The sequence below is a fragment of the Dermacentor variabilis genome, chromosome 2 (genome assembly GCF_050947875.1).
Source record: "Dermacentor variabilis isolate Ectoservices chromosome 2, ASM5094787v1, whole genome shotgun sequence".
NCBI classification, from domain to species: Eukaryota; Metazoa; Arthropoda; class Arachnida; order Ixodida; family Ixodidae; genus Dermacentor; species Dermacentor variabilis.
The window spans coordinates 64,097,495-64,122,373 of NC_134569.1; the positions used below are offsets into that span (position 1 = coordinate 64,097,495).

The following is a 24,879-nucleotide window of genomic DNA, read 5'->3' on the forward strand; positions in this document are numbered from 1 at the left end:
CAAATGATGATGGGGATGGTTAGGAGAGAGAGAGAGAGAGAGAGAGAGAAAATAAACATCTTTATCGCGACAAAGCAATGGGGAGAAAGAAGCCTTCAGTCTAGGACGCCTTGGGCACTTCCTGCTTCTACGGCCTTCAACGCCAGCAGGCGCCGATATTCGACGATGGAGCTGGTCGGTGCTCCATCCCAAAGCCTGTAGGAAGAATAGAAGGGATTGAACGAATATAGTGGGGCTTTGGTCGCAGCCCCCTGCCATCGATGCAAGTGAATGCCTGCATCAAATAACGTATAGTTTGTTTAGCGCCGATGGATTGATAGACGTCGCTCAAACTGCAGCACAAACTACACCGTAGCACGTACGCGATGCACTTGCTACTCGCAGTGATCGCACTCATTGAAGTCCTACAGACATTACTGCGACAAGGAAACAACTTTTTTTTTTTTTGCTCGACATTTCAGCTAGTTCATAGATTATCTTTCGCTTCAACAGTGCGCGGTCTATGTACACCGGGGATTTAGACTAATCGGTGCGGTGCATGCGTACGATGTTTATGTAACATGTAGCACACGAAGGGAACGCAACATACACATTCTTTGCCAAACGTATACGGGCCACGTTGCTTGTACCAACAATGCTGACTACAAGCTTTTTTCATGGAATTCCTGTGGTATATCGTACGTTCTAACGCCCTCGATGATGAAAAGAACTCTCGTGTGCTCACCACCCAGATGTCCGGAGCGTCAGAAGCGCCACGGGATGTGCACCACATGGGGGGTACGACATGTTGGCGCTTCCATTATTGCGACGGTGCGCACGCAAGTGTCAGTTGCCTGTATGAGGCGGCCTACGTTCCCATCTTATATTTTATCACAAAATTAGGGCGCGCGCATGTACTAAGTGTACTGTCAATATAGAGTGCATCAAACACGACACACACAAGGTGCCGTCAGATTATTGAAGTGTATGTTTGTTTTCCCCTTGCTTTTAATTATGTTTCTTTGCTTCTTCTTTACTTTGAAGATTCGTTCAAAGTTTTGTACTTGCCGGCTCCTTGTCGAACAAACTTCTCCATCTATACTAAGCACTGCACTTCCCTCTCTGAAACACCGCCAAGACCTGACGAACGTCCATTCAGCCGGGCCCAGCTATACTTTGCGTCTCCGCAAAGTGACGACCGTTACGTATTCAAGCTGTGAGACGACTCGCTTCTGCGAGCCAAGTCCAAGCGGAAAACGCTTAATCCTTTTTCGCCGTCCTTCGGCGGTCGTATCGGCTTAACTTGTCGGCACCACTGAGCCGAGCAAGGTGCGGCCGTTGTGTTTAGCAAACTGCAGCTGGATGGTCCGGGATCTGCGCCATTTGCATCTCAAATCCACAGCCGGGCTTGCTGAAAAAGAAATAATAATAAAGGTCGTGTGTAGAGGGGGAGTGGGGAGAGGTTTAATGTATAGCGCCGCTTTCGCGCGAACAAAGATGAGCGGCCGGCTAATCCGTCAGGAGCGGCAAAGTAGAACTGGGTTTTGTGCCCTGCGAACGAGGTTCTCGCACTGTTATTGCAGGTGGAATTTGGGAATTAACGGCTTTACGGGGGCGGGAGCTTTTATAATAAGGGCTCAGTTCGGCTCACACATGGCGGCACAGAGACACGAGCAACAAGCGGCAGCCACGTACACCGTATACAAGCAAGAGAGCGCATCATGGATACCATTTCGCATATATATATATATATATATATATATATATATATATATATATATATATATATATATATATATATATATATATATATATATATCCGGCATTACTTCATTTGTCCCGAATGCCTGTCCGCGCCTCTCTCTCGCACACCATATCTCGTACTGCAACAGCTACATTATTTTTTGTTTTTCTCCTGCGGCTTTCGAACTGCATGAGTCTCCATAAACGTAAATGACTGATCTATTTGAATATAGATGGAAATGTGACAGGCAGCTGGTGCAGTCTGCATTATTGATTGCACCGTGTACTCAAATGCACTTTATAACCACGGGTGTCTAATTTTTCTATAGCTTCAACGCTTTAGGACGGGCATCACCCTTAACCCCTTTTCTCTGTCATAATGGTGATGACTGCAAGTGAGCAAACACAGGGCAAGAAATAAACGAAAAAAAGAAACGAAACAGGCATAATTAATTGTCATAAAACGGCCCTAATTCTTAGTTTTCTCCTTCCGTTAATGTGTCCTAGTGTTTGTTTTTCAACACGGTTCTTTGTGAGTGAATTAACTGTTCTTCACATTAGCCTATTTCTGGACGCCTGCAACGGGTAACTCACGTCTCTGCAGGGTGTCAGGATTGGGGGCTCAATCCCATCGCTCGTGATCCGTTGTCAAGATTGGAGTCGGGCATGAATTAGGAGGTAGCTGGCCCATGCCGTCGTCCAACTTATCCACGCTGAGGACGTTGATGAAGGGAAGGATTGCTTCTCATCGAGAACGAGAAATATGGGTTTATTTACAGTATTTATATCAGTCTAACATGACTGTTTGAGAAAGTACATCAATCTAACATGACTGCATGAGAGAGAGTGCCCTGAGCAGCCGCACAACAGCGGTTTTTAAACACTCGGTCCTCTCCCGATACAAGGTGATGCGAATGTTCGTTTAGTCATCGCAAACTAGCCGCCTCTCCGCAGGACGGCTTACACACATGCACACACACACGTGTTTACGGTCCGAAACCGACACCACACCAATTTCATAGAACTCGGAGCCGTTCCGGGTAGCGCGTTGTCTTGCGTCTTGGTCGGGGCGTGGGAAGCAGCGAAAAACGGCGTTCCCGCGGCAACTCGCGCACCCGTAGCAGATCAGGTCCGCGTTGGGGAGTTTGGTAACTATAGTTGGCCCGCCGAACTCATTCCGTCGCAACGGCGATGAGGCTAGAGGCTGGCGGCGATGCTCCCGAGATGTTGCTTCCACAGTAGCAACTAGGTGGCAAATTTGCACTGCAGCTGGCCGTTCTTAACAAGGGCTAGAGTGTTCATGTATGTCTGCATCTGCGTATACACTCACTTCATGCATTATTCGTACAGCCATGTCGCCGGATCTATCTCCCTTTCCCTTACTCCCAGTTAGGGTAGCGAACAGGGCGCTCGCCTGTTTGGCATTCCTACATCTCCACATAGGCGCTGAACAAGGTGCGGTCGTCAGCTGCGGTTATTGCTCTCGATGTTTCGCTCTCCTGTTTTACTTTCACTTGTTTTCACTTTTTCTACGCAAATGTCATATACGGCGCATTTATAACTTTCGCGAAACGCCTCAATGGCGTTTTTTAGCAACATTGTAAACGCGAAACAGGTGCACAAATGCTTCGACGACCAACTAGGGTTGTTAAGAGCTCTTTAGCCCTTCACGGGCAGCTAGCTATGGTCACTGACAATGCTGATTCAACACGTACGCGACTACGCCTCCATTCATCCGCCATCAATGGAAGCCACCTCGGGTGCCGCATCACTGCCCGGTACTAAAAGTGACAAGAAAAATATAACTCGCGTCGCGGAGCGTAGGGATGGAATCGCGCGGAAAGAGCCGTCGTCGCGTACAAGTGACATCGAGAAACATCGCTGTTTTTTTTTATGACAGGCACCTTGCAGGGATGAACGTAGCCAGCACCACGACCTCACTATGCGGTCGCCGTACAATAGAAAGAGCAAAAGAGGTGCGACATTGTGATCCTGAAGGAAGAAATAACAAGATGTCCGCGTCGAAGGTCTTTGACTCTGGCTTATACGTGGTTGTTGCTCCCGCTGCGCGCCGAGACCGCCTTATTTGTTTCTATATGTGTTTTTCGACGCTCCTTCGCTCGCTTCAAGAACGCCGCGGGTCGCCTTGGCGGGGCTTAAGTTACTCGCTCGCAATCGCGTTATGCAGTGAGGCATTATATGTATACTGCTGTCGACAGGAGGCGCGCGAGCGAACATGTCTTGGGGGCCCAGAAATGAGATCTGCTGCCTTTGTTGATATTTCACTCGCCCGGAAAAAATTTTGCGGGAAATTATTTTTTTCCTTTGCATCTCGAATTATATTCTTATTTATTGTTGCTTTCGCGTGGTGTTTAAGAAATGACATTCCCGTTTTTTTTTTTTTTCATATAGCGGAAATCCTCAAAGTGTTCTTGCATTCAGGGCGTTGTCATAGCTTGTTTACTCTAAAACAAAAATACATAATACGGTATTCACATGAAGAAAGAAAGAAAGAAAGAAAGAAAGAAAGAAAGAAAGAAAGAAAGAACGAAAGAAAGAAAGAACGAAAGAAAGAAAGAAAGAAAGAGTTTTTAGAGGGCACCAACATTTTGGGAAAATATTAAGTATCAGATGATCCGAATACGCTAAATGAGTTACATAAACGTTGTTCGTGGTTCATAATTGGTTTATGGGGTGATCGCATCTTTTACGCAATATGTATAATTCTTTTCTGTACTTGCACTGTATTACATGTGTTGTGTGTTTTGGCTGTTCAAAACATCTGTTTTTTATATATGCGTACGTGGACTGAGATTCCAACGGAAGGGAAGCGTAGCAGGGGGCGGCAGAAAGTTAGGTGGGCGGATGAGATTAAGAAGTTTGCAGGGACGGCATGGCCATAATTAGTACATGACCGGGGTTGTTGGAGAAATATGGGAGAGGCCTTTGCCCTGCAGTGGGCGTAACTAGGATGATGATGATGATGATGATGATGATGATGATGATGATGATGATGATGATGATGACGACGACGTGGACTGAACGAGTGCACAGAACTTTGCGACTCATGTACTGCTGGACTGTATATCTTTTATTGATCCGGTACGTGTTCTACTGAGTGTTATCTTTTGTGTCGCTATTCTTCCTTTGTACGTAAATTTGTTTCGTTTGCCAAGGGACAAGGAGTACCCGGTGCCACCATAAAGGCGCCAACCTCTCCTAACATTCACTTCAATAATAAAAAAAAAGATCAACGAAGTGATCCCGTTTACAATTTGCGCGTGGGAAAGGCGTTGCAAGTCGATAGGGGACACCTACACCAGTTGTTCCGTCCATTTATTTATTTATTTATTTATTTATTTATTTATTTATTTATTTATTTATTTATTTATATTTCTGAGTGCGGCACATTAAAATTTAATGCCTTCATCTGGGACGGCCTTTCCTTTCAGTATAAAATTTTTCTACAAGGATGTTTCAGCACTACGATACTTGCAAACAGGTTGTTAAAATGGGTTCACAATCTATGTGGGCTCATCGAGTGAGGAGTATAAGCAAGCCTTCTCGATCCGCAGCGGGGCACTTAGCTAAATGGATGTTTCTTTTTGTTGGCCGCGTGAGTGCGTCCCAAGCGCGTAGAAACTAGTAGAAACTAGGGTGCCTCGATGCCAACGCCGTCGCTTTCAGGGTGGAGACACCTTTTGACCTCGGCCGTGCCACCGTATCTTAGCGGGGAGTCATGTTGGTTCGAAAGTGTCTGGCGTTGCTTTGTGAGAAGTGCAGTGCCTAGCACGGGGACGGTGCTGTAAAGGCGTTGGTTTTTCATTTAAAATATTACATCAGTTGTTGAATGAAATCTATGACAGGATGCTGTGTGCCATTGTGTGCTACTTCAAATGCGAAAGGCCAACGGATGTTTCGCTTCCCTCGTAACAATCAGGGGTCCTCATGTCTACGGACGCTGTTATGTAGCTCCTTGTTTTACTACTAGACGAATGTGGCAGCAAGATTCTACCCACTGGCAGGCTTGTACAGGAGTGTTTAGAGAACCTTTTCTTATTCATTAGGAGCAGCGAACCAGTTCCGAGCTCATATGATTTAAAGAGTGTCCTTAAGATAGTTTATTTCAGCCAATTGTTGAAGTTACCAAAGAGGTCTGTCTACAACATGGACGATCAGCGCTTATTTGGTAGACTTCTTATCCGGATAAATACAGCAAGTCAAAAGCACTGGCGAACCAGAAGGCAACGAAGACGGCACCGAGAAAAATGTAGACCTTGAGCGAGTTCCCTCAATAGAGGGAGACATCCTAGTGTACTTGACTGGGTTCCTATTGAAGCCAACAGTTTCGGCTGTGGAGCTTTGTGGAGACGGCACTGAAATATTGCTGGCTGACAAGCAAGGAGCACAGACTTACTCAGTTGAAGGAGTACGTTAAAGGTGATAATAACTTTGTATATACAACCTACGGGAGGTTCTTAACGTTTTCTTTCAATGTGAAAGTGTCTTCAAGCACGTTTGTGAGAAGGAAGATGTCAGCCGTCTGAAACAGCCAGTGAATGCTCTGAAAGCAGCCACAAGTAAACATCTCGGTGTTCAACACATTTCTTGCTTCAGACATCCAGAGACAACTGAAAAGCTGCTAAGCCGCTTTGTTTCCGTTCGACTTCGCATTTATACGCTCTGGTTGAAAGCATCGGAAGAACCGTTCCGGTCGTATCCATACAAAACCGTTGCAGGCACAAACCTGAAGTGAGAAGCACCATGTATTTTCTGGTGTAATTGATTGAGCTGCTGCAAATCGGAAACAGTAGATATGGCAGTTTTTGTTTGTGATTAGCAATGTGTTTTCTGTTTTCTTGTAATTATGTGTCTGTGTATATCACCATGTTGTTTGTACAGCTCCACTTGTTCCCTCTTCCTAAGTCATTTCAGATTTATTTTAATCATTCCCAGTTCAGTGTAAACTGACATCAATTCAGTGCGACTCGATCGGTTCAACAAAACCATATATTATATATGCTCGTCAACGTACGTTGACGTTTTCATTTTCTGCCGAAAATACCAATATCTGGTTTAGAGCTTCATAAGCAGAAAATTAGCAGCATTAGACCTAAAATCATGTGCCTCAGCTCTATAGTTGTGGTGATTTTACTTACCGAGTACTGCTTAGAAGGGTTGCGTAGATGATTACAAAAATGAAATCTAAGGTGTGCAACTTTTTACACTTATGTAGGCGGTTGGTGCTCTTGGTTGTGTGTGGAACAGAATCACTCAGAAAGGAATCGCGGCGGAGATGAATCAGAAAGTGTTTGCAGAATAAATTATGCAGAGGATGGAAAGCCGAAGTAGGAGTTAAAGATAGAGCATAGTAACACCGGTTCAGTTCACAGATGTAAGTACTGGTGCCGCGCAAACAAGAATGAACAAACCAAATAACTTTGAATTTGGAACTACCAAACAGCTCAGCTTAAATTTAACGTTAGAGCCCCACCTATTTGTTACTAACAATATATGTGCGAGTCCTACCGTCAAAGGGGATTAAATGAGCCCAATTTCCGCGAATTTTACCGAAAGCACTCAATTGCTGCACGTCGGGCAGTGCCGGCGAACCGCGATGGCGCCCACACATAGCTGTGTCTCGACCCTGTAGCGAAGGCAGACATCGAAGCACCCTAGCAGAAACGTCTAGCAACGCCTAGTAACGCCTAGTAACGCCCAGTAACGAAAAGCAGGGAACTGAGGGGAACGGCATTGTCGCACGCACAGGTCATAGGTCATTGTCGCAGGCATAGGTCTCCCAAATAACGTAGATACTTGGCAACATACTAGCTAGGTTACAATAATATACTACAATAACATATACATTATTGTCACCACCCACACCATACACAGTCGAGTTCAGCAGCAGAAAACCATAGCCATTTGCCAACCGCGGTAGCTGCCTGAGTCACTGATCACGGATGTTGTGATACAGAAATGATTAACAATCTCTTCGATTTGCGAAGAAAGAAAGCGTTCGATTTGCGAAGAGGACATGATAAAGCATTTATATATTTATAGCATTCCTCTCAAGGCACGGTGCGCACCTTGTCGAATAGGCTGTTGAACGTGCGACATTAAAATTGAACGGGTTTGCCTCGTGGTTGCGGTGTGCCCTTTACTCTATATATTGCGACAAACCCTGCTTCGTTTGCACGATTTTCCCACTCAGCCATCTTCGCTCGCACACCACAGTGTGAGCAGCTGCAAACACAGTGCGCTCTTTGTCGCTTCTGCTTGCTGGGCTACGGGAGCGAGCGTTCGGTCAGCCCCGTAGCTCGGACGATGGTCCAAGAAACGAGAGAAAGCAAAGCAAGCTGACGCGCGTGGTGGAACTAGGAAGCGGATATTATTTCCTGCGCACTTACGTCTACTTTAATTGCACGCTGTCCCGATTTTCGGCGCCTCCGGTAAGATTTCCGTTTTCTCCGTCTTCCATCGGCTTCTGTTTCCTGTCTGGACGTCGTCTGCGGGATTGCGTTACTGTCGTTTCTTTTCGTCGCACCCGCCGTTTCTTTCTTTAATTATACTTTTATTCGAGCTTCAGGTTACTCGTCCAGGTTACCACTCAGGTTACCGCTCGCTGCAGGATAGTTGGGTAGCCACGATCAGGTGAAGTTTAGGTGACTGTACAATCGTGCCTTTAGTACAGCAGCGTTTAGTTCTCTAGTATACCACTATATATACCTTACGCTACGCAATCGCCGATTAGGTTGAAGTATAAAATCACTCCGCCTTCTTTGCATTCACTTCAACGGAGAAATGCATGCCTCCTTATTTTTTTGCCTTGAAAGAACGGCGAAGCTAAAGAACTGAGGACGCCGAGAAAATGGCGGAAAATGCGGAAAATTAAAGCAGCTTTGCCGTGTATACCTTTAGAGACCATGCATGAGGAAACGCATGCGGTGTGCCGCTTGCTTGGTGTGCGCTATACAGTTGATGAAAAGTCAACGCGCGCGTGGGTCGTGCGCCTTCGTTTAACCTGGAGTGAACGGATTGCTGGGCGAGTTAATACAGGCGGATGCGTGAAGTAGCATAGTACGTCTTCTTTTTTTTTTTCGTGTGCTTTGCTTTTCTTTTTTCGGTGCTGTAATAAAGAGCGTTTGCCTTGCTGTGCGCACTGATTCTGTTGTTGGCAGGAAGGAGTGTGGCGCTTACCTGTGACTGCGGCCGATGGATTAGCTGTCCATCGCATTAACCTCTCGGTCACCTCGTCCGGACGGGGACACCCTTCCGGAAAAGAAAGAAGTCCGTTCACATAAAGTTTAAAGCTTCCCAAAAAAAGTAAAGAGAAAAGGAAAGAAAAAGAAGAAAGAAAAGAAGAGAAAAAGAAAAAGAGAAGAGCTTAAAAACCAAATCAACACACAGCGATGTGCACCTACGTTTCCAGTCCAACGGAATGGCCGTCTATCGATTTACCCTCTCCGCCTCCCCGTCCGAAGAGGGTGAGGTTGCCGGAAGTGCGAAATACCGTTCGCATGAAGCTGCAAGCTTGCGGAGAGAAAAAAAAAAAGGAATTGCGACGAGGATGGGATTCGAACCCACGCGGGCAGAGCCCAATGGATTAGCAGTCCATCGCCTTAACCTCTCGGCCACCTCGTCGAGGACGACCTGTTCCCTTTGCAGCTGCAGGCAAACTGTTCGGGCTGCACGATAGGCAAACCGGCTGCAGCTCCAGCTTTTTTTTTATTTGTTCATTCTCTGCAAAATCCGTCATCCGACGACGGCTGAATTAACAAGAAGCTCGCTGGCCTTGTTGCATTGCCGCCATGACACAGTTGTTCTGAAATTGCGATTTCTTTTTTTGAACTCCCTTTCGCATCGTTCTTTTTTTGTTTTCTTATCCTTTCTTCCTTCCATTTATTTTTTTATTCGTTGTGCCTTTATTGCAGTGCAGTTTGAAAGCTGTAATATTGTTGGCTAGACGTGTAGTGCGGTTGCTCACAGTATATATCATTGTTGCGCGTTGTTATTGCGAACCACATACAGTTGCATTCAGTTTGTGCTGCCACACAGTACTTGTGTTTGAAGGGGCTTGAAGAGCTCACTGCGGCACCTACATGCGAACAATTAGAAAACTAAACACCATTCCTATTATTAGTGGCATTTATTGAACTGCTTTGTTTTTTTCTTCCTTTCTTTGTTGCTTTCGACGCCACTGGGTAATCCTGGAGCGGGCACTGTTTTACAACTCATATTGAATGACTGTACATTTAGTGCTCCAGTTCTTCTTTCTTATTTTTTTCTTCAAAGTTTGATTGCGAGAATGTGTCATAGTTGAAGCCCATCCAGTCGCTTATCGTTCATCTGTTTTCATGTGCATTGGATTTTCGGCAAGCTGACCTTCCTAGAATACGTGCCTACGCTAGACTGCTTCAGTGGCTATACTGATTCAGCTTCTGGATTTAAACAGAGTAGTCCCCCAGGACTTTTGTTCAACAACGATACTGCTGGACGACTTGCTAACGGCGTTCGCAGCTTGTGAGGATTGGGGGGCTCAATCCCATCGTTCGTAACCAGTTGTGAAGATTGGAGTCGGGCATGAATTAGATGGTAGCTGGCCCATGCCGTCGTCCAAATTATCCACGCTGAGGACGTTGTTGAAAGGAAGGACTGCTTCTTATCGAGAACGAGGAATATGGGTTTATCTACAGTATTTACATAAGGACGTTGCAGTCCATCAGTCTAGCATGACTGCGAGAGAAAGTACACTGAGTAGCCGCACAACAGCGGTTTATAAACACTCGGTCCTCCCTCGATCCCAAGGGGAGGGAAACGTTCGACCAGGCACCGTAGACGAGGGCTTACACACACACACCTCTTTGTGCGAGGTTCTCGGTCCCCAACCGACGTCAGACGGCCTTCGCAGAACTCGGAGCTGACGTCAGGAACGGCACATCCGATTCCCAGAGCTGACCCCCGTAGCGCGGCCGCCGGTTGTCCATTGTCTTGCGTCTTGAACGGCGCGTGGGAAGGGGCCTCCGGAGACGTTCCCTCGGCAACTCCCCTGCTCGTAGCAGATCAGATCGGCGGTGGCGGGTTCAGTAACAATAGTTGGCCCGCCGATCGCGTTTAGTCACAACGGCGCCGAGGCTAGAGCGTAACGGTGGCTTTCCAAGAAAAGTTGACGCCGCTGTCGCAACTGGCTGGCAAAACTTGCACCTCAGCGGGCCGCTCTTAACAAGCTACGTATTATCAGCTGTCGTGAATTCATAAGAAGTTCTAGAACGCCTATAGGCGAGTGTTGATCGTCGCAGAACGTAGTCTTCCGGTTCACATAAAACCAGGGCCTCTGTTGCACAAAATGTCTCAGCGCAATCTACTTAACACTCATGCAATAAAAATGTAATACAGCCAACGTTTCCAGGGGAGCTAGTTAGCAGCCATATATAGTGTACGGAGGTGTAGCCGTCAAATTTATTCGATTCTATATACGACTCTACCCATCAAAGCAACCGAGTCTTGCCTTTCTTGCTTAGCTGTGCACTGGCCACGTAACTTCGCAATAGTTACCTGCATAGTACTGTTCAGTTACTTTCAGTACAGTTACAGTTCAGGTCCTCTGCTGACCTGTTCATTTTGCTCGTTAAATACTCAATGTCACATTCTTCTCAAGGTATTTTTTCATAATGTCGCTGAAGTACTGCAACTTTATTGCGCAGAGATACAGAGACAGAATAATTCAAACGCGCGTGCACACACACACACACACACACACACACACACACACACACACACACACACACACACACACACACACACACACACACACACACACACACACACACACACACACACACACACACACACACACACACACACACACACACACACACACGCACATAAATAACGGGAAGCAAAAGGAATTTAGCCTCTAGAGGTTTTACTGGTGTAAAACTTACCCCTCTGTTCTTAGTGCGATCTCTAACTATATTGTTTAGACGACGTACGTCAGAAAGCTCCTTAACTTCAGATTACGTGACAAGGGCGCAGAAGCGAGTAAAAAATGTCAAACGATGAAAAACATAACAATTTGAAGCCCGAACTGGTATATGTTGTTGCATAGAGCAGTCAAGAAACAAGTCACCTAAATCCTAGCAAGTGCGAAGTGCCATCTTGTTGCATTCGTACGAAGGGAACGGACAATGGTTCAGGCTGTACGAAGGCTCATGCACGGTTCGTCAGAGATAAAAACAGGCAGTTCTTGGTGTGCAAATCGAGGGAGCGTGAAGACACAGAATAGGCTGCCAGTCAAAACTTGGCATCGTGCTCGGGTTAACGCCCCTGAACGTAAAGCCAGCACGAAGTCGCGAACACATGTAATAGTTCTTCCCACGCTCATTGACCGGCAGTGAACGAGGAGACAGGCCGGGCCGCTGTAAGGTTACGCCGGCTTAGTCTCTCTCGGGCATCGCGGAAATATTAGCGCTCTGTCGGCGCTGTGCGTGGGTGTTCATCGTTCCTCGGGCTCTATAGAAGCGACTACTGAATGCTCCGCGGACGCGGTTCATTGAACCCTGCACAGGCGAGGAACAAAGAGCGGGAAAGAAAAGAGAAACGTGTGGGAAACAGCTGGGCTCGCTTCGATGTGCAGGAAACGGGAAGAAATGAATCGGAAGAAAGAAAAAAAAAATACATATCTGCCACACGGCCGAGGAGCGGAAAGCTGAAGGGTGTACAGAACGTCGGATTACACGAAAGCCGAGAACAGTGCAAGCCACCCTTTTGCTCTCCGCGCGTGTCGGGATTTCAGGCAGATATTTATGCGCTGAAGGTATCTTTACATCGGCGCTTCGGGTCTTTCACCCACGCTAAATATCTGCGTCGTCGTCTCGCAACACAGGAGGAGCCATTAAACAAGCAGCGTTTCGTGGGCCGCTGTGTGCGCTTACGCGGAGGACGTTTCGCGGAAAACGAAACTCTGTATCAATGTGGGGGCTATAGAACAATTGCGGACGCTGTTACTGCGCTTACTATCGCATCATTATGCTCTGTCGCTTACGTCGGAATTGGAAATCGGGCTCGCGCGACGTTTATTTCGCGTACGTGATACGGGTTCACGCATTGCAGCCTTTAAAGGAGGTCCAATCTTTCACCAACATGGCGTGAAACGTTGATGGAAAGGTGAATGTTAGGGGAACGTTCAAACTGAGTGTTCAAGGTTATACGTATGTAACTTTAGACAGGTGCAGTATGCAATCGTTAGTGTTACGCTCCGTCGCCGCTTTACACTGCTTATTAATATTAGTGCTATAAGAAAGAAACAACTCACCATCCCGGCCCTGCGAAAGTGGGTGTCCAGCGAAGCTGTTGAAAACCACCACTACAACTGCTGAGGGAGGCATGCAATGCATTACTGCTTTAGAGTAATGGTAGTAATGGCAATTTATACAACACGCCGCGGCTGGTCGTGTTGCCATTTCTTTTCCCTTCGCCGCTCCTCGTGTTCACGCTGCTCCTCGGGAGTCATAACTATGCGCTGCTAAACCCGTAGTGCGCCACGAAAACGCTGCTGACGTTCTTGGGGGCCACGAGGCTTAACGAAACTTTGTAAATATCTCTCTAGTACATATACAGGGTGTTCCAGCTAACTTAAGCCAAGGTTTAAAAATGTGCCGATGCACAATAAGACGACGCGACCAAATGCATGTTGCTTACTTTTGTATGCAGTGTGTCACGCCATTTTCTGTATTTTGCTTAATTAGATAATTAGTCAAGATTAATTAACGAACTTCTGAAGCAACGAAGCTAGGGAAAAATTCCCAATAAAAAGTTGCAGAACGGCTTGCAAAACGTTCGGACAAACAATTTCCTTCTTTCTATATATTAAGTATTATAGTGTTTTTCAGCTTACTGCGGATGCCCGCGAAATAAAATGAAATAGCACCACGTGACATGCCCGCTTGCGCGTCGTGATTGCACGGCTCCCAAGTGTTCCACGCACAAACAAATATAGCATTTAGCCGAGTGTGCTGCCGCTGCGTCTGCTTATCTCTATATATCGTGAACCTCCGCGAGGGAAGCACATTGCTGGTGTAAATCGCACAGCCAACGCCTTCGTCACTGCCCTGGCGCCTTTTAGGCTGCAACACGCTATGCAAGATGCTATGTTCGTTTGTACGCGGACAGTTTGGGAACGCTGCAATCACGGCACGCATTTTTTTTTATTTTGCGGGCGTCCGCAGTAAGCTGGAAAACACTAATACTTAAAAGATCGAAAGTTACAAACTGTCTAATCGGACGTTTTGCAAAGCGCTCTACAACTTTCTAATTGGAATCTTTCGCCTAACTTTGTTGCTTCAGAAGTTGGTTAATTAACCTTGACCAATTATCTAATTAGGCAAAATAAAAAAATAGCGTGACACGCTACATACATAATTGAGCAACATGCATTTGGTCGCGTCGTCTTAGAGTGCATCGGAATATTTTAAAACTCTGGCTAAAGTTAGCTGAAACATCCTGTTTGTGTATGCTTGACTGTGCGTGCTTATCGCTGAAGTGTTTATCGCTGAATATATCATAATCAGCACCCAGCACCTGGAGCAGCATATCAGGAGAACAGCCAGGCTGACATCTCCAGCATATAATTAAATCTTGCATATATATCTCTCTACCTATATCCGTGCTGCAACAACAATGAAATAAGCTGCTAGGCCGGTTCTTATATATGTGAAAGGCTAGTGACGTCGCTCCCCTCGTCGCAAGGTGCCGTCGCCGCAGCAGCTTTCGCAACATTAATCTTTACCGGGAAACACATGCCGGGAGCGGGAACAAGCTTTTTTGCGAGTTTTAACTTAAGGTTGTCCTCGGGATATGCACAGTGCAAGGATGCTGCCGCTGTCTACAAGGTCAATCCAATTAGGATGTCTGCCTCTTGCTCGGCACTCATCGAAAATCCGAGCAGTGATGACGAGCAGAGGGTAGAGACGTAGGCCAAATATATTTCTTCGCAGAAAGCCTCCACGCATAGGCACCAGCGTTGGTGATGGTGCAGGAGCACTTGGCCTCGAAAACTTAGAACGTCACGATAATCAATGGCCTTCTTGGAGAGGCTAACACGCCTGCGCCATTGGTTGCTGTTGGAGGCTGTTGGAACAATGGAGGCTACGTTCTCCTCCCGTCGGTGCTAACACTTATGGTTCCGGTATTCAAGAGCACAGTATACGTCAGTGTTAGGTGATTGATTTGTGGGGTTCAATGTCCCGAAGCAACACTAAGTCCATGAGAGACGCCAAAGTGCACGGAGTGGGTGAGTGAGAAAACTTTATTTCGAATCAGAACGATTCGCGTCCGGCGAGTTAGTGGGCTGGGGCACCCGCCGAGGTTGCGGCCAAGAGTTCTTGCCTCTCGGCGGCTTCCTTGGCCCGCTGGACTGCTCAGAGTTGGTCTGCTAGGTTTGAGCTGAGCAGCGTGGCCTGCCATAGCGCGCGGAGGCTGTCGTTGGAAGCTGCGCTCGCATTGTCCTGTATTAGTTCCTGGCATTCCCGTAGCATGTGTTGTAGCGTGGCTCTGGTGCCACACACTTTGCATCTATCTGTTGTGTATGTTTCTGGATAAATAGCCATAAATAGCACGGAGGGCTGCGGAATAATTTTGACGGCCAAGGGTTCCTTAACATAGTACATGTCGCTTCCATCGAAATGCGACTGCTGCGGCCGTGGAGTCGAACCTGCAACCTCATTATCAGCAGCACAACGCTGAGCTGAAGTGGCGGTTGCCGTGCGAGAAGCACGCGATGCACAAGCGGCGCAAGAACACAGTTTTTGCTGCGTTGTTCGCTGCCTCTTGTCCCTTGCAGGCGACCGGAGTTTCAAACTCGCAGTACCCGTAGAAACCCAGGAGCCCATGTAGGAAACACGTTCAGCTGGTTATGTCTGCGGCCGCTGTCATGGATTACTCGTTAGCCTTTGTGCACAGCTTACGTCATTACACGATGCTTTGGTACGCTAATACGTGGAATACTTTTAGCGGACTTTTTTTTTTGTTTTGCCTGATCACGAAGGCTGAAACAGGTATCACTTCGTTACACGAGTGGAAGCTATGAGTTGGGCTCTGGCGCTTGAGGCTGCCTTCGAAATTGTTCTCTACACCAACACGGCGAACGGCGCACAAGACTCGACAACCGATATATTAAGAGCACAGGAATAAAACAGAAAAGCATGGAATTCTGGTAGTGTGATCGAGATTGGGCAAGCGAGAGTGTACGTGAAAGCCAGGTGACGATGAGACGTTTGTTTGTATGGTCGTGCTTTAAGACCAGCCGTATACACAGCACAGTGAACCTTACTTCTTTTTTTTTCTTCTGTGAGCTTGTACGATTATTTGAGCCGAGCAGCAAAGTTTATGACAATGTGTGGAACTTTTGTAACCTTGAACGAAAAGGCCACAGGCATTGTTCGTTCTTCAGTCCGTTCGGGCCACTCACTTACCCCGGCGACAGCAGAGTTTGCATTAACGTCGTTGCGCAGTTTGCCCCGACGCTTGCATACGGTAAGAAGGAGAGGGATCATGGACAACTGCCGAGACTGCGACCGTGCGCAAGAAAGAACGACCTATGTCCGTTTCTGAGCCGGCGTATGACGGCAACCATACGAGTATAGCTGAGCTTGCTTGCCCAATTGCCGTCTGTTGTCTCTCCTTCCTCTCCACACGCCATTGTGTTTTCGGTGACAAGCGTACGCACACACTAAGTGAGAACACAGGTTCCCATTCAGCTTTACGCGAAAAACCTGTCACTCCCCTCCTTCCCGTTTTCTTCTTCTTCTTAGCTCGCAATGCACACAACGTCACGCGAGCGCCGGAAATGCGTAGCTATGCGGATTTCAGTGAATGGACACTAACGGACGTGGTAGCAGCCGGTTGCGCACGCGTTTTTCACCTATAGGCGCTTTTCTTTTGTCGTTGATGCGCTTTTTTCATATGCTCTTGCCGAGCACAAGCGAGGGCAAGTTTGACCGAGTCGTCGCTATTTCGGGGTCGGCGACGTGTGGCCTCGCGACGCGTGTGTCGATTTTTACCGTTTCCTTTCTTTTCATTTTTTTTATTTTTCTCTCTCTCTCTTTTTTTTTTTCTTAAGGCTTGCGCTGAATAGCGACTAGTCGGGTATGCGTAGGTGCGTATGTCCGCTCGGTTGACAGCCAGTCCGCGCCCGCTGAGCTTACAATGTTGAACCAAGTGTTCCGTCCCTGTCTCATCCGTCCCTGTCTCACAGGCATGGCACGGTGTCACATCGTCGCCGTCACTTGCGTGGGTTCACGGTCTGCGTTTGCAGATGACGAAGGTTCGTGTAGGCGGGGCCTTCTCGAATACCGGGTCACATCAGCAGACGGCACCGCTAGGGTTCTTCCTTGCCGATCTTCTCCCATTTGTACCGTCTGCCAAGCAGCATAGCGCAGACAGCGTCGTGTATTGAAGCAGACTTGCAAAGGAGCTGCCCTGGGAAGAGCCAACGTTCCGAGCGGCCTGTGAAGCAACTTAGGCTTCACTGACTGTTTCACAAGCCGTCTGGTCTCGCACGCAATCTGGCTGTCGAATTTTGAGCTCGTACACGTTGGACCAAGCTAAGAAACCGTAAGTGGAGAAGGAAAACGGAGCGAACTTACAATCCTGAAGCTAGCGAAATCCTTGGGCAAGCCCGATACTGCCGGTAATAATTGGCGCTCCTCGCTCAGTCCTTCCATCCCTCATTGCAGAGTGCCAAGCTATGGAAGTTTTACCACAGGCCAGCAACTCTGCCCATACCTCTGCTGATAATCATTGCAAATGCTTATTAGATAATGGCGTAAATGTTCCACGAAAGAATTAAATGCTTATGGTTAGTACGCCGTGAAGAAATTAAGGTGTACACTCAACGCCAATTGAAGTACTGTTTCCACATCATGGTGGATGTAGGAAGCACATTGTCACCGTTATTGACCACGAGAGAGAGAGAGAGAGAGAGAGATCATAAGGAAAAATAAAGCAGGGAGGTTAACGAGGCTGAGCCCGGTAGGCTACCCTACGCTGGGGAAGGGGGACTGAAAGATGAAAAGGAAGAAAGATCACAGTTCGCACTACTGCATGCACAATAAGCTTTCATCACTGAGTCAGTCTCAGGCGGTCATACAGGCTGGTGCATTCCGAGAGATGCAGCAGTGCCTTTGTGGCCTTGCAAATAGCAGACACACGAGGCCACGGGCCCAAGATCTCCTTGTGAACCATGACCAGCGACTGCGAGAATACAGGCTTAAACAAACGTGAAATAAGAGCACGGGGATTGTGGTTTTTGGTGAGAGCATGTATTTTACATTTAGTCAGTCACCCGATTACCGTTAACTTCTTCTATGGCCCAGTGCCTACGCGGTGTCCTGTTTCTGAGCACGACGTCGCAGGTTTGATTCCAAGCCGAGGCTGCATAACTCTGATCCGGCCGTAATTAAAGAAAAAACGGGTTATATCGAGGTTTGGATTAACGTTTAAAGAACATAATACAGAGGCGGCCGCCATTCTCTCATAGCTATATGTTGGTTTGGGCCGTTGATTATTTCGGTAAATTAACAGTTCGTCACGGCTGCCGTTTCTCCGTATTGGAGCTGGAGCATGTGCTTTTCTTTATTGTCGAGCGACGTACGCACTATAAATAACCGATCCGAAAGCGGCCAGAAACGACATCATTCTCCACATCCTTAATGGACAGCGAGGCTTTTGCGTTAGCGAGTGTTTAGGGAAAACACCGCTATAGTCGCGCGGCTCTGCGCAGTATAGACAGGGAAGTCCACTTATAATCCGGCACCAAACTAACCCAGCTTTCCGTATTTACATGCTCTATAACCAGACCTCGCGGAAGCGCCTTCGGACATCGCGAGGTGTGCTTGAAGTGCTTGGGACGCAGTCACCGCTTCGCTTCAAAAGTGGGTCCACATTTGCGGGCGGCTGAACACTGACGTCAATTCGCGTGCCGCCATCAGCGAGCATGTTCCCCATCGAGAAAGAGGTCGTCGTCGTCGTCTTCCTTTGAGGCGGCCGTCGTCTCATATTCGATTACAATGCCCGGAGAAAATTGGAACGCGTTGCGTCAAGCGCCACGACGCGGACGGAAGCGTCTGCACGGTCCACTGCTTTCTTGGCGAGCCTGCGCGCGCGTTCTTCATTGAGATGCTGTACGCTGACCGAGCCAACAGAATGTCGAGGCGTCAGTCAGCGCGTGCTCTGAAGCTGAAACTGACTTTGACTGTAGGCTTAAGGAAGCATAAAAAAAAAAAAACAAGGTATCTTTGCAGTTGCTTGAATAAAGAGTCTCTTTGTGCGGAGACATGTTCGCTTGGGCAGGCTTTAGTTACGGACCCAGAAATGGCTATAAGGGCTTGATAACGCCTCGCAATGAAACCGCTTTTCTTCGGTACAATAGTTTTCTTAAGCCTCCTCCATCGGTTCAAGGGGCTCCCAATTTGGATTGTAAACAGTAGTCGTGTTTCGAAAGGTCGAGTTTGACGTTAATACGATACCCGTGGAACTGGGGCGCTGCTCTAGACAATCCCATATTTCGTCGCGTATACGCTTTTATCTGGTCAGAGAAGCCGGTAACAGTAAAGGAAGAACAGTAGCGCTAGACTAAAATACTCTGTTAAAAGCACGTTCCAAAACGTACTGGTACATGCTACCTCCTACATTGCATATGAGCTCGATTAATTAAAGGAAATTCACTTTTTCCCATATTCTACGCTCTCTCTCTCTCTCTCTCTCTCTCTCTCTCAAGTACAGGACATGAAATTGTCCTTCGCAAAAAAAAAAATAAATAAAGGGAACTCAGTGCCCACTCTGTGAAGAAGGACTGTGTATGTGGGGGCCCCTTAATGGCGAACTGGACCTCTGCCGTGGGTCGGCCCGGCACTATCTTTGGGGTCGGCTCACGTATGGGGAGCGTTTAACGCCTGCTTCACTTCCGCCCCGGGTCGGCCCGGTATTGTGCTATCTTCGGAATCGGCCCACGCGTGGGGAGTGCTTAACGCCTGCGTCACCTCCGCCTCGGGTCGGCCTGGCATTGCACTATCTTCCGGATACGTTTCTACTCGTGGGCACGATAGCGGGGAAAGTAGCCTTTAACAGCTTCCCTGTAATATTATGTGACTACACCACATCGTTGCGTACCAGGTGCTCGCAGATACGTTCGTTCGCTTCAGTGAAGCGAGGCTACAATACACTGGTCGGCCTTTTAACAAAAAACTGCAATGATGAAAATAAGGTTCCACCGCCAGCCGCCAGGCGCACCAGCCCAGCCAAATCGAGTGCTTCACCGACGCTGTCGCGTTGAAGAGGTCCGCTCTGCATCCGTGAACTGCTGGTATACTGTACACCTTCGGGCTGCGAGCAGTGGCTGCGCGGCGCTTGCTTAACGAAGGAAATTAACAGTTCGGGCTCGGCTCTTTCGCCAAGGCACGCAGTGAGCTAAGTAATGGAGTCAGGCGGAGAAGCATGGCGGCCGTTCTCCCCGCGACGTCAGGTGCACTTATACTCCATCGCACAAGTACCTTGCAGCACGGCCGAAGGTGCAAGGCGTGCGTATACCCAGGCAATATCCTCGCGCAGCGGCATATAGTTCCGGGCGTAACTGATTGGCTGTACTGGAGAGCTTTATTTTTGCTCGCTACATGATACGGTACAGCGATACGTTACATGTTAGGACGTTGTCGCATGCATGTCGTATACCGAGAATCACTGTGACAGTTATCGCCGATAACCTTAACCGTGATTACCTAGCAACATGGCAGCTCAGATATAGCGCCGACCAACCGCTTCAATCCGAATTCGCGCTCGTTACTGGCGCTCCGCCCTGTCAGCAAGAAAAAGGCGGCAAAATACGTCACAGCTAAGGCTCATCTCAAGCTGAGGTCAAAGAATTGGGTATGCTTTGTCGTAATTATTAAGATCGGCTGTTTGTTTTCACGCTGCTAGGACTACAGACACGGCGCTGACGGGTGTAAAACTGGTTTGTTTTCTAGTTAGCAGATAGCGATACAGCATTAGCACTGGTGATACGTTGATGATGCCGAACGCTATAAAGGCCTCATTGCTCACTGCATCATTAATTTACTACCCTGCTCTACCATGGTACGTGATGTCGATAGCGTGCAAATGTCAAGTAGACGTCGAGCAGACGCTGTGGCGCAGATGAACACTTATAAGGGCCTTCGCCCTTACTATACTTGCTAAGGAGGCTGCAGAGAAAGCGTACAGGTGAAGCAAAGCCCCGATGTCGCATGCATGTAAACGGAGCTTATGGTTACAGCGTCAAAACATTTTTTGCGTCAATCCACCAAGATGTACCGACAGGATGGCAAGCAGACGCTGAGCAGACGACGCGGCACGGATGGGTACATCTCGAGGGGCATTCAGCCTTCCTATTGGCTAAGAATTCGAGTAGCTTCCACATTGCTGCAAGGAACTAGCGCTCGCCGGCGTCTTTCTCTGCAGGCCTGAAACGCCCGCACACTCCCTTCCTAATCGTGTCGCCCGGTCTTTCCTGTGCCTTTGCCGTCGCCAAGTTCTACATCCGCGCGATACACCCGAAGTTCGAGAGCGTGCGCCTGGAAAAAAAAAGAAGATAAATAATAATAAGAAGAAAGAATCGAAGTAACCTGAGAGAGAGAGAGAATGCGCATGCACAAGCCAAATTAGAGCAGAGGCGACGTTCCGCTAAAAGAACAGTGGCGGCGACGGTTAAAGGGAGATGGGATGGTGGGGGGGAGGGGGGAGAGAGGTTCCAGGGGGAGGTTGCGCTTTCTCCACGGATTAACGCAATCAGTGCGGCCGTACGGAATGTCAACAAGACGCCGTAAAAGCGGGATCCGAGGTGAGAAGACAATCGATGACGGTCTATGTAAGCTTCCTCGGGGCTTTGAGTCGGAGACGTGGTTCCAGGCTGAAGAAGTGACGGGAGTGCTGGAGAGAGAGATAGAAATAAAGGATGCATAGAAAGGCAGAGTGGTTAACTCTGCACGGGGGAAGGGTTAAGGGGGATAAAAAGAAATAGAGAGCGGAAGGGGGAGATATATAAAGAGAGACGAGCACGAACAAACCCCCATACACTACAGAGCGGTATGGGGCGGCGTTCTAAAAGTCTATCGTGAAGCCCTGTAGACCGCAGGAACCTTAGTAACGCGAGTACGGCCTTCAGCGTGGATGTTCTTTGGGAGCACTGACCTAAAGCTTTTAGTTCTGATAGTGGACGATTGTCCAACTTGTCCACATCGCTTGTTTCTGGGCGCTATATCGCGGGCAAACACAGATAATGTGTGCGAGCGTGTCATCGCTGTTGCATATGTCGCACGTGGGGCTGTTGGCCACTCCAATAAGGAAAGCATGTGAGTTCGTAAAGGCAACGCCTAGCCACAGACGGTACAGCATGGTCTGTTCACGTCGCGGTAACCCAGACGCTAGGTACAACCGTATGTCAAGAGACAACAAACGCAAACTACACACGGTGATAGCGTTCGAGTTACACAGGGGCAAAGTACATTCACGGGACGTCAATGGCAGCCCAGCCGTAGCGTCTGCTCGAGAAAGCGGCCAGACTAAAGCGGGAGTTCTGGAATCACTAAACATTGTCCCCCCCCCCCCACACACACACACACGCACACGCACACACACTGAGAGAACAATTCCTTTCAAATAATAATAAACACATATGCATACATTACAGGGACTTTCTGTCAATGCAATAGATGTTTTATGCGAGCGAACAAGTCGTGCGCAGAACTGACGCGAAGGAATCTATCGAGTACGTGCTCCCTCTTCCGTGCGGCGCGCAAGCGAGCACGCAGATGCAGTGACGCAGGCACGCGCTCGCGCAAGCGGCTCGGCGGACGGGCGCATTCCCGATTGTTTGTTTCTCCACGGCTCTTCCACAACGGGCGACAGCAGCTGCGGCGCCTGCCTTTCGCAGCCGGTGTTTGTTCGGTTCAGGGAAGTTGTACGGCTCGGGCGGCTGTCGCTTCTTTCGTCGCCGAGCGCTGAAATCCGGCGCGTGCTGATCTGTCGGCTGAGCAGTGCCAATAGTTTTTGTTAGGTAACGTTCGGGCAGCACTTCGCCGGCATTTCGTGGAGCTGTCACGCTCGCTCTCTTCCTCCCCGAGCGCGTGTATTTTTTTTTTTTTTCTGTTGTTCGCGCTGCGACCGCGTATTGTCCTCTTCTGTGTAATGGGGACAAATCTATTTCTCGAAAAGAAATTGCCAGGTGGATTTCCTCTCCGTCTGGTTGTTTCTGTATTAGCTGTAAAAAATTGTTTTGTGAGAATCTCGGTCGTAGACTTTACATCTTATTATTAGAATAATATTTTGTTCTCAATTCTGTAAAGGTATATCCCGTTAATGATATCTATGAAACCCTAAATTTGTTTGTGCATGTATTAAAGGTGGGCGAATATGAACTTTTTTTTTCGAATGCGAATAGTATGTATCGAAAAGTCAAACGCAGACGCATATACGTATTTACAGTAGGAAGATTTATTTCGGTATAATTAGGTCCCACACTTGTACTGACAAATAGAAAACAAATTACGCTATTGATTAGAAACAAAGCACCAGTTTTAAACACATGATCACTAACTTTCATTACAAAACTGCACGAATAGCCGTTCAACGTCTTTAGAGCCTCGTTGCAAATGAACATTTCCGAAAATGAATCGCTGCTGTATAACTAGCTTTCCAAAAACGCTTAAAAATGGTTGCCGAAAAACAATCACACGTTGTGAAAAAGAAAGAAAGAAAGAAAATCGTTCTGATGGACTTGTGTGCCGTAGACAATGTAATAAGGTCCGTTGCAAAGGAAACGTCACTGGTTGCAGCGTGAAGGCTAAAACTACTGCATGAGCAAACTGTCAAAAATAAAATAACACTAACTGGCAGATTACAAGCGAGAATCACTGATTCTCGTGTAGGATTCCGCCAAGAAACAAAAAAAAAAGCTCGTGTAACCCGGACTGTTATCGCATTACTCAATATTTCTTTTTTTTTTTTTTGCTGTGTCACTTATAATTTGCGATACTTTATTTAGCAGATGGAGGCACTAACCAGACTTCAACAGTTAGTACTTTCAAAGTATTTGGTTAGTGTTTATTGCTCAAAAATACTGAATAGTTCCTTTCCGAATACGAATACGAACAAAAGCGGACGCAAAATCACATCTCAATGATTAACTTTAGAAAATGTGCATGCTGCAGTCACGCCTAAACTTGAAACCAGTCAGCTTTTGGGTTATGCACATTTATGCAAAGTTATGCACCCGAAAGTTGTCAGCAATGCTATGATGGCACGATTTTTGCAGCGCGTTTTTTTTTTTTTTCGTGCCATCATATAGCATTGCTGACAGCCTTCGGGAGCAAACACGCAGGCTCACGGCGGCAGGTTATCCAGGTATCCAGGCAGGTTATTAGTATTTGTGGCACAATCATATTAGTATAGTATTATACTAACATTAGTGTTAGCGATTGTGGCACAATCATTGCTCAAGGAAATCGGAACCAGGGCACCATTATGTTCTGGGAAGGAACCTGTGGTCCAAGCACACGTGAGAAAATAGTGGTGATGCTGTACATTCATTCGATCGCGCACCGTATAAAAAAATTGGTAAAAGATGCAATGCAAAAGTGGTGCTTTCCGCAGCGGAAAAATTGCTAAGCATGCGCACGAAGGTAAACCCAGGTGCCACGCAGAAACGAGGCTGTGAAACACAACACAGAAAGAAGTTCGTCGACTGCACTGAGGAAGTGGTATATTCTATTGCACTTCAGTTCGGCAGAAAGTACATCGGACAGACTGGACGATGTTTGAACGAAAGATTAAAGGAGCGTGATTATAGCGTTTAAAAAGCAGTCGCCGGACACCTTGGGATACATTGTAGAGATTGCAGATGTCGGCCATTTTTTAAGAAATGCAAGATTGTGAGCAAAGATGGCAGCCAAATGAAGTGAGAGATAATCGAAGTCGCTGTGATTGCGCGTGTGAGAAGTATGTGTCGTAAGCATGCCACCCGTCTCCCTAAGTGCAAAAGAAATAGATTTCCTCACGCGCTAATCTGAAATTTTTTTATCCTCGTTCCTTTTTTGCGATGTTGGGTGCAGCAAAAATGATCACGTCACA

General features: G+C 47.5%; 1 protein-coding gene, 1 long non-coding RNA gene and 1 other non-coding gene across 6 annotated transcripts in view; 1 reads left to right on the forward strand and 2 right to left on the reverse strand.

Moving 5' to 3' along the window:
• The window catches only part of Pka-C3 (Protein kinase, cAMP-dependent, catalytic subunit 3), a 148,083-nt gene that overhangs the window by 26,030 nt on the left and 97,174 nt on the right, over positions 1–24,879 (forward strand). The gene's annotated exons all lie outside the window — the stretch shown is intronic.
• On the reverse strand, positions 1,155–9,272 carry LOC142570864 (uncharacterized). The gene is made up of 3 exons (XR_012825700.1): positions 9,147–9,272; positions 8,923–8,994; positions 1,155–1,390 (listed from the first exon to the last, which is right to left on the reverse strand). It is a non-coding gene; the product is annotated as an uncharacterized LOC142570864 (long non-coding RNA).
• Positions 9,285–9,366, reverse strand: TRNAS-GCU (transfer RNA serine (anticodon GCU)). The gene has a single exon. It is a non-coding gene; the product is annotated as a tRNA-Ser (tRNA).